This window comes from Orcinus orca, chromosome 1 (assembly GCF_937001465.1).
Source record: "Orcinus orca chromosome 1, mOrcOrc1.1, whole genome shotgun sequence".
Taxonomy (NCBI): domain Eukaryota; kingdom Metazoa; phylum Chordata; class Mammalia; order Artiodactyla; family Delphinidae; genus Orcinus; species Orcinus orca.
The window spans coordinates 129943969-129954977 of NC_064559.1; positions in this window are offsets into that span (position 1 = coordinate 129943969).

Below are 11009 nucleotides of genomic sequence, written 5' to 3' on the forward strand. Positions count from 1 at the left end.
GCATCCCAGTCCAGGATCACCTGGTGCATTTTGTTGTCCTGTTTCTTTTCTTCTTCAATCTGGAACAGTTTTTCAGTCTTTTCTTTCATGACCTTGATACTTTTGAAGAGTATAGGCCAGGTACTTTGTAGAATGTCTCTCAGTTTGGGTTTACCTAATGTTTCCTCATGATTAGACTCAGGATATACATTTTTTTACAAAAGTACTACAAAAATGATGTTGTATTCTTTCACTGTATCATATCAGGAAGTGCACCATGTCAAATTGTCCCATTCCTGATGATATTAACTTTGATCACTTGGTTAGGATAGTATCTATCAGGTTTCTCCATTGTAAAGTTAAAAGCACTTCGTGAGGATATTCTTTGAGACTATATGAATATCCTTTTTCTCATCAAATTGTCACCAATTAGTTTGAGTCCACTAACAGTTCTTGCCTGAATCACTTATTACTATTCTGGTTGTCAAATGGTGAGTCCATCCTTTCTGATGCTTTGATTCATATTCTGCTTGCTGTAAGGAAGAGCAGCCCCTTCTCCACTTGTTCATCTGTTTATTCATCTCTGTTAGTATGGACTCATGGATTCCTGCTTTATTCGGTAAGTTACAATATATTACTGTCATTTATTTTGATACTGAACTTTTCCCAGACTTGGTCTATGGGAGTCTCAAGCTCACTGCTATATCCTTTCGACTTCTTTTTGTGTGTGTGTGGTACGCGGGCCTCTCACTGTTGTGGCCTGTCCCGTTGCGGAGCACAGGCTCCGGACGCGCAGGCTCAGCGGCCATGGCTCATGGGCCTAGCTGCTCCGCGGCATGTGGGATCTTCCTGGACCGGGGCACGAACCCGTGTCCCCTGCATCGGCAGGCGGACTCTCAACCACTGTGCCACCAGGGAAGCCCTAGTGAAAGTTTTAAATGATTTTTTTGTTTGTTTTAATTGACTCATAAATGCAGAAGTGTGTATATGGGTACATGCAGCATATAAAGAATGATTATAAAATGAACTCCCATTAACCCTCAATCCCCTTAATAGAATGTTAAGAAGCCACCAGAGCCCCCTCCCTGTTCACATGACTGTCTCTCCCTGTCCCCTTCCAGGTGTAACCTCCTTCTTGAATTCTATGTTCATCATTCCCTGGCTTTAAAAAAAAATTATTATCTATGTAATATTTAATTTTGCCTGTTTCTGAAGCTTTTACAAGTGGAATCATGATTGATTCTTTTGTGGCTGGCTTGCTTACGTTTAACATGTTTTGGGGATTAATCCATGTAGATGTCAGTAGCTGCAAACATATTTTTTCTTTTTCCTTTTTTTTTTTTTTTTTTTTTTGCAGGACGTGGGCCTCTCACTGCTGCGGCCTCTCCCGTTGCGGAGCACAGGCTCCGGACGCGCAGGCTCAGCGGCCATGGCTCACGGGCCCAGCCGTTCTGCGGCATGTGGGATCTTCCCGGACCGGGGCACGAACCCGTGTCCCCTGCATAGGCAGGCGGACTCTCAACCACTGCGCCACCAGGGAAGCCCTCCTTTTTTTCCAAATCTAAAGTATTCCTGTGGTAAATACATACAATTTAGTATTCATCTCACTGTTGATAGATATTTAGGTTGCTTCTAATTTTTCATCATTATGAACAATGCTGCATTGAAAACTTAATCTTTACTTTATTTCACTTTTTAAAAAAAATCTGTTTTGTGGTTGTTATATCATTTAATCCTTATCAAGGCAGATATTCTTAATTGCCTTTTTCAGACAAACAAATAGACTTCAAAGAGGTGAAATAACTTACTATAAGTTATATAGCTAATAAGAAAGGGTAATAAGACTTGAGCCCAGGTGTCTTTATTATAAATTCTGTCATTTCTAAATTATTTCATCTTCATTTTTTTAGCCACAGGCTGTGATAAATTGTGTACTTTCAGGCTTTATTTTTTCTTTTTAGTTGCTAGGATATTGAAGTTTACGGTTATCATATCCCAACTCCAAGGTCATTTGTGTGTGGGGGGGTGTTAGACTTTATTCATTTAGTTAAAACCATTGCATATAAAATTGCATATAAAATTGCTAAAGTTTTCCTGGATTATAGTAAGTTTTGTAGGCTAAACTTTGCTGATAATGAGAGAAAAACAGAGCAAATGACAGAATAAACAAACAACTCTACCCTCCACCCTCTATCTCAAAAAAAAAACAGTTTGGAAAGCAATTCTGTAGTGGAGAGCTGTTGAAGATTTTATGCATGGAAGAATAGGATTTGCATGAGATCTCTTAGCATCTGCTTGTAATCAGGGAAAGAGTCAGCAATCCAGGTGAGAAATGGGCCCTAAATTAAGCCACTGGCTATGGGGATGATGACCTAAATTCCAATTTATTTTTAGGAACATAACTGACAGGGATTAGTGACCCATCATGAACATGGAGGTGGTGAAGGTTGAGGGTCGACTTGGGCAGGGTGGAGGAAGACATGCTTAACCTGGAAACCAGGACATAATACCTCTCTTCGATATCATAAGTGAAAACAAATAATTAAAGTTGAATATCTTACTTGCTCCTTTAGGAGAATAAGGTTCCATGACTGGGAGTTAAACAGAAGCAGATTTTTTTTCAGTACACTGTAAGGAACCCATTTATATGATTAGAACTCTTTTTGAATGAAATGCATTATCTTGTGATTTGGTGAATTCCCCAAAACTGGAAAAGTGTTCAAGGCAAAAACTAAATAACCTCCTATTAGGATTGTTATTAGGGAGGAAATTGGGCTAGATGATCTGTAAAGTCTTTTCAAGCTCTGACCATGATTCTATGACCTTGAATTTAAAGTGAAGGAGATGTTTCTTGGTGCTGTAAATCCTAAAATCACAACATTAAGCAATTTCAGTATTTTCATTATGCCACAGTTTTTGATGTCAACAAGGAAGCATTTAAACCTCATTACCTACAGGACATCCTTAAAGTGCTAGGGGGAAAAATGTTAACCCAAAATTCTATATAGGGTTAAAATATCCTTCAGAAACGAAACTGAAATATAGATGTTTTTGACAAACAAAAAAGAGAGTTGGTCACCAGCAAGACTGCGTTAATCGAAATTCTTTAGAGAGGTCTTTAGTCAGAAGGAAAATGATCCCAGGTGGAAATACAGAATGCAGGCAAGAGTGGAGACCTCTAGAAAAGGAGAATATAAATGAATGTTGCCTGTTATTAAAAAATACTGGTAATGTGGAGTATGAAATTTATGTAGAGTTAAAATACATGACAACAAGAATGGAAGCGTCAAAAATGGAAATATAAAGTTCTAGCATTATCAAGGAAGTGGTAAATGTAATAATTTTATTAAATGTAATTCAGATGTAAGTTGTAATATGAAAAAGAATGGTAAAATAGGGATTTCCCTGATGGCGCAATGGTTAAGAATCCACCTGCCAATTCAGGGGACACGGGTTTGAGCCCGGTCCAGGAAGATCCCACATGCCGCGGAGCAGCTAAGCCCGTGCGCCACAACTACTGAGCCTGCACTCTAGAGCCCACGAACCACCACTACTGAGCCTGTGTGCTAGGACTACTGCAGCCCATGCGCCTAGAGCGCATGCTCCATAACGTAGAGAAGCCACCACAATGAGAAGCCCGTGCACCACAATGAAGAGTAGCCCCTACTCATCACAACTAGAGAAAGCCCGCACGCAGCAACTAAGACCCAACGCAGCCAAAAATAAAATTAATTAATTAATTATTTTTAAAAATGGTAAAATAAAAGGAGAGGAAAAATGAAATATTTGAGTAATCCAAAAGAAGGCAAGACAGAAGAAAAAAGGTAAATGAAACAGTGAGTCAAATAGAAAACAAATAGATGGTAGATATAAAAGCACTTAATGATTACATTAGATGAAAATGGACTAAATAAACTAAGTAATAATAAACCAAGACTAAATAAACCAAATAATAAACTAATGTTATCAGACTAGGGAAGAAAATAAAACCTATATTCACAAGAGACATATCTTAAGATGCACAGAAAGTACCAGGATGGAAAAAGATAAACCATGCAACTACTAAGGAAAAAACTGATATAGCTATACTAATGTCAGATAAAACAGATTTAAATCAAGAAGCATTACTGGAGATAAAGGGGGATATTCTGTAATGATAAAGAAGTCAATCTACCAGGCAGATTTTATAATTTTAATAACATTGTTTCAAATGTATAAGGCAAAAATAGACAACTAAAAGGGAAAGTGGAGAAATTCACAACCATAGAGTTACTTTAACATACCTGTGAACAGACAAAAGAGTAGTAAAAAGATAGATCTGAAGAACACAGTTAACAAACTTGACCTAATTGACATGCAGGAAACATTGTCAACAATGACAGAATTCATATTTCAGTTGAGCCCATATTTTAAATTTACCCAAATTGATAATAAGCAGGCCATGAGGAAAGCCCTAAAACATTTCAGAGGATTGAAATAATTCAAAATATGCTCTCTGACCTCAGGGAAATTATGGTAGAAATCAGTAAAAAGATAACTAGCAAATCCTCAAGTGCCTGGAAATTAAACAGAACATACTTCTAAATAACCCATAGATCAGAGAAGAAATAACAACAGACATTAGAAAATATTTTAAGCTGAATGATAATGATGATGTACCATATCAAAAATTGTAGGCTGCAACTAAAGCAAAGCTTAGAAATTTATAGCCTTCACTACATTTACTATAAAAGTTGAAAGGTTAAAATCAATTAAACTTCACCTCAAGAGTCAAGAAGAATAGTAAATCAAATCTAAAGAATGTAGATAGAAGGAAATAGTAAAGATTAGAAATAAGTGAAATAGAAAACAAAGCTAAAGAAAAATAAGAAAGCTAGTTTTTTGAAAAGTTTCATATACCCCCAGTAAGACATCAGTAAAAGAGAAAAAAGGAATGTAATGGAAAACGAATGAAAACAAGAATATCATTAAAGACATTACAAACATTGAAAAGATGTAATGACATAATGAGCAATTTATAATGAAAAACAAAATTCGAATAAGGACAAATTCCTCAGAAAATTAAACTGACAAAATAAAGAGAAAAATCTAGAGAGTTTCCTTTATTAATGGAAACTGAATGAGTTATTAAAAGCCTTTCCACAAGGAAAATGTAAAGCCTTACCAGTGAATTCTTTCAAACATTTAAGGAAGATATTATACCAATTTTATACAAATTCTTCCAGTAAATAGAAAAAGGGAACACTTCCAAACTAAGTCCATCTACTCATGATACCACAATCTGACGAGGACATCACAATACATAGAAAAGGAACTTGCAATATCGAAAAAGGATAATGTATCACTACCAAGTGAGGTTAACTCTCCATGTATGCAAATATAGTTTAACATTTGAAAAGTCAACATAATTTTCCACCTTAATTTTTTAAAGGGAGAAAAATACGTATCTCACATGCAAATTGAAGAAAGGATTTGATGAATTTCAAAATTTACTATACAAATTCACAGCAAACTATGAATAGAACTTGCCTAAACTGATAGAAATACAGTCTATAGCAGATATATTTAATGATAAAATATTGAAAGTTTTACCCCTGAGATAGAATACCTGTAATCACTACTTTATTCCACATTGTACTAGAGAGTCTAGCCATGCAATAATGGGGAAAAAGAGAAATGAAAGCATAAAGATTGAAAAGGAAGAAATAAAATAGCCATTTGTTTGCAGATGATATATAACTATGTACATAGAAAATCCAAATGAATTTACCAACTATTAGAATTAGTGGGTGAATTTAACAACCTGCTTATCAGTTCAGTACTCAAAAGTCATTATTATTTATATATCAACACCAAATAGAAAATGGAATTTAAAATAACATTGAAATATCAATGAGCTAGGATATCTAAGGTGGGATATGTAGAGATGTTTATACATTGAAATACACAAAATATTTTGGTATAAATTAAAGAAGAACTAAACAAATGAAGGATATGCCATTTTTGTGGATTGGAAGATTCAATATTCTGAAGATAGGTGTTCTCCCCAAATCAGTCTGTACATTCAACCCAGTCTTCTTTATTCGTGTTAATTTTTTGACAAATATGCTTTAAGGTACTTTGATAAAGATAGTCTCATGATCCTCAGAGAGGCAGAGCAGGTGTTTTGAACTTTCCCTTAGCGGCTTCAAAGAGGATAACTTGCCATGGGATATACCGCTAGCAGGAGAAGAAGGCAATACATAAACCCATGGGATTCTTACTGGGACATTCTATCTTTCTCCTTCATTCTTCCACCAAAGACTGCTCCATTCCTGTTCTTCCTGGTTACGCTCCTTCCTCCTAAGATCTTGGCACTGCTGGAGATACATTATAGGATTTGACCCACCTCAAAGTCCAAGGCTTTTCTTTTTCTTAGTGTTCTACATATTACAGAAAGTTTATTCATGTAAATAAAGCCCTTGAATTTAAAGTTAGAAATGACTTCTGAGGTTTATAGGCAGATTGTCAGCAACTACTTTTGAGTTCTACTTTAAAATTATTGCTGTTCAGGAACACTCTGGAGATGTGAGCCTAAATATTTAATTAAATATTTGTAATTAGCTTTGTAAAAACAAGTTTCTAGGTATCCCCAGAAATTAAGATCCAATCTAGAGCAAGCCCTAAATTATTTGGGATCCTGTGAAGATTTTATGTAATAAAGACAAAAATTTTCCTAGCATGGGGGAGTTGAGTCAGTTGTGTTAGTCACAAATTCTTTTAGTTTATTCACTGAATAAGTCTTTTCTTTCCTTATTGCATCTCTCTCTTTAAGCTAAGTTTAATTTCAAAGAGAATTTTTTAAAGCCCATAATCTTATTTGGGCTAAGCTATTATCTGACACAAGTCTCCCCATAAAAATAATGTGCCCAGAGCTGCACAGGGTTTCCTCAGTGTTATCTGACTCCCTTGCAATCACATTGAAGTCCTCACCGGTCAGATAATATTTGAAGTATAATTTGTAATAATTCAATGTATAACTTTATAAGACTGTCGACATACACCTGTTGGCAGTGGGGATGGAACACTAAAGATTTACTCAAGAAACTGAGGAACTATAATTGATTTTGGTGACCTATTATGAACGTGGAGTTGGGAAAGGTGAGGCTGTAGCTGGACAAGGTAGAGAATAGTCAGAATCTGGAAACTGGTTGCACGATAAATGGGTGAAGACTGAGGGATGCGTAGCCTGGGAAAGAGGAAAACTGGGGATGTGACAGCTGTCCTCAGACACTGGAAGTGTAAAGGGGTGAGAGTCAGAGTGCTTGTTTGCTCTATGCCGGGCATTGTGCTAGGTTCTTAATTCCATTTATGTTATTTCATATAACAACTCTGAAATATAAAAAAAAAAAAAGGTAGAATTAGCCCCATTAAACTCATAATCCAGCAGGCCAAGGTCAGTTTCATAAAATGGCCCATATCATGACCCTAATAGATCGTTCCGTCATGATGTGAAAACCCAGTCTGATTCTTATATCTGTGCTTATTTCACTATCCCATTATCTAGGGTTCCTGGTTATGAAGAATAATGTCTTTTTTTCTTTTTTTTTTTTTTTGGCTTTAAAAACAGACATTTATATCTCATGGTTGTAGAAGCTCGAAGTCCAAGATCAAGGTGTTGGCAGATTTGATGTCTGGTGAGAACTTTCTTCCTAGTTTCCAGATGGTTATTTTCTTGATATACCCTAACATAGTGGAAAGAGAAATGTCATTTTTTGAGTGCTTACAATATATTAGATAATTCTAAGCACTTTTCATGATTAGATCATTTAGGCCACACACCATGGATTCAACTATGATTCCTTTTGACAGATGAAGACACTGAGAGACAGTGAGATGGCCTTGCCCAGTGCAAAAGGGATGGAGCTGAGCTATAGCCGGCCACTGGGCTTCAGAGTCTGCACTCTTATCCATTACGCTATAGGTTTTTCCCTTAGAACTTAAGAATGCACTTTGGCGCCTACAGCCTGACCGCAGTGTGTCAGGTCCCTTAGGGTGTTCTATGCACATGGGAAAGGACCTGGGAAATCAAAACAAGAGATCGTTGCCCTGGAAGCCCAGAGAAGAGAGGTCCACAATCTCAGGTAAGGAGGAAGGTCAGATGGAAAGACCACTGTCAAGTCATTCTGATGAGCTCCTGTCTGCAGACCGCTGCCCAAAAGATGGGAGAAGAAACTGGCAACAGGGAAAAGGATTGCATGCTGTGCTCAGGGGCAGCTGAAGTCCAAAGCCAGAATGCTGCCATGGCTCAGAGTTGTTTGATGTTTTTCAGCTATAAAAAGGAGTGTGAGCAAAGAGCTGGAATTTTCTGCAAATGGGAATTTTTTAGGAGAGATGCAGCAAAAAGGGACAGGGTTTGAAGGAGCTCAGGATACTAGTTTGAGAAAACATGGACCATGGGTCCAGACTTGATTAAAAAGAGAAGAAAGTTAAGTCTGGGAGTAAACAGTAAAATGGGGAGAATGGCAATTTTTACTGAAAATAAAACTATTCAAACTTAATCAGACAGGATGAATGTTATAGTCCATGTATTAGTTGATCAGGTTAAGAAGGACATCGAAGGCATTTAATATGATGTGCTCTCACTGTGGTGTGGGTTTAGTGTATCTGAAAGGCAGATTAAGTGAGTTGACAAAAGCCTTGGGATTCAGGGCATGTGCATTTGGTTGGTGTGTAAATTGGTGTAACTTTTCTGAGGTTAATTACCAATGTCTGCCCTATTGAAATTATGACAACTCTTTGACACAATTTCAATTTCACAATTTCAATTTCACTTCTGTGAATTTGTCTTGTGGAAATTCTTGCTGAAATTTTTATAAATGGAACTTCATAGAAGCAAAATTTTTTCAAAAAACAGTATATTTTGTAGTCATTTGTTACATTAATTTAAATACACACACACATATATAATTTTACAATTTCATTCAAAGTGTAGCTTTAATCTTTTAATGTAACTTTAGGGATAGGGATTCCTATAGAGTAGGGAGCAGTTTTTGTCTACTAAGCAGAAAGAAATATTCACTAATTCCTATGTATCCTTTAAGCTGAGAATAACTTGTTTTTAAAAATTATATAATTTCTCTATTGTCCTGGGAATGAATCCATCTGTCAACCCATGCTTTTTTATCAAGTGCCACCCGAGTTTGATTTTGATATATAAAGTGACAACTCTTCCTTTTCTTTTCTTGTCAGATGACAGTGTATACCTACTCAGAGACCAAGAGCTCAAAACATCATTCCTGCCTTAAAATGAAGAAGTCTGAAAAATCCCTAACCAGCTTCCTCTAAAATCTGACTAGACCTGTAACTCTGCCTGTAGACAGACTTCTTACAAGTCCTCCTAATGAGAGAGAGGCAGAAACAGGAAATGTAAATTAAGACAAGGTTTGCAAGTGTTCTTCTATAGAATATGGAATATCACCATCTTGCCCATCATGGTGAAACTAACCAAGGGGAGTTAAGTAATTCAGTTGGCTGGATATGAACCTAGGCTGGTGGACTTCTAAGCCTGTGGTGATTCTGCTATCTCATGATATTGAGTACATTATAAGAAATGTTGATCAGGACTTCCCTGGTGGCACAGGAGAATCTGCCTGCCAATGCAGGGGACACGGGTTCGATCCCTGGTCCAGGAAGATCCCACATGCCGTGGAGCAACTAAGCCCATGTGCCATGACTGCTGAGCCTGTGCTCTAGAGCCCTCGAGCCACCACTACTGAGCGTATGCAACAACTACTGAAGCCTGCGCACCTAGAGCCTGTGCTCCGCAACAAGAGAAGCCACCGCAATGAGAAGCCCGCACACAGCAACGAAGAGTAGCCCCTGCTCGCTGCAACTAGAGAAAGCCCTCTTGCAGCAACAAAGACCCGACACAGCCAAAAATAAAATATAAATTAAAAATAAAAGAAATGTTGATCATAATAAAACAGCTAGGTGTACTGAGAATTTATTAGGTCAGGTACTGTTCTAAGCACTTTGCATTTCTCTCTCAAAAAACTGTAGTGAGTTCTCTATTACACATCTATGAACTCAGTCACACTTGGCTACTAATTCAATGCCCTTCAAGTTTGGTCTGTAAAAAATTAATTGACATTTCCTTTTTTCCAAAAAACATCAGGTTTCTGGCCTTGAAACAAGATATTCTTTAAAAAAAAAAAAATCAGTAAATATCTAGATCTCTCTCAGCTTCAAATTCTTGAACTACTTTCAGGGTGCTGAGAACATTGCAGCCCAAACATGCAATGACGTTCTATTAGTCTCCTGAGTGACTTTTAAGCAGTACGAACATCAACATATTTCGTTTTTGAAACATAAACACAACATGCTGATTTTCAAGTTGTAAAGTTCCATTGGTTTTTTTTTTTTTTTTGCTCCTGTAAAATGATCTCTTTTAATCTACCTTCAAAAAGTACAGTTGTCAAGCGGATAGATACAATCAGTAAGAAACAGTTTCATTTTCTTGAGTGCAACGAAGTGCTTATTTATAGAACTAAGTTTCTGACTACAGTGGTTAAAAAAAAATTAAAAACCTCTTCAGTATAAATTATGAAGTTATAAAAAGAGATAACAGGATTTTTTTAACAGTTGTCCTCTGTTAAATGTAAGTTTTGTATTCCAAATGACAATTTACAGCTTCATTTTCTAATATTTTCTATAATAGTCAAAGGCTAGCAACTATATTTATATATTTTCATACCAGGATTGAAATTTTTTACCAGCGACAGTCATCTGGATAGCACAAAGAAAATGCACTAAAACCTGTTTCTGAATCATGTGGTTTAATCTTCTTACTTGGATTTTAAAATATATTAATAGCTTACCTTTCAGCCCTTGGGCTTTGACATATGTAAATTTTAAATTTCCAATTAAATTCAATGTGGCAACAAATATTTTACATAATGGTGAAAAAATTTCAGAACTGGGTTACAGATTTAAAAAACAAAGTGTACATAGAACAAAGAAGAAATATTGGAAGAGAGATGTTTAAGCCA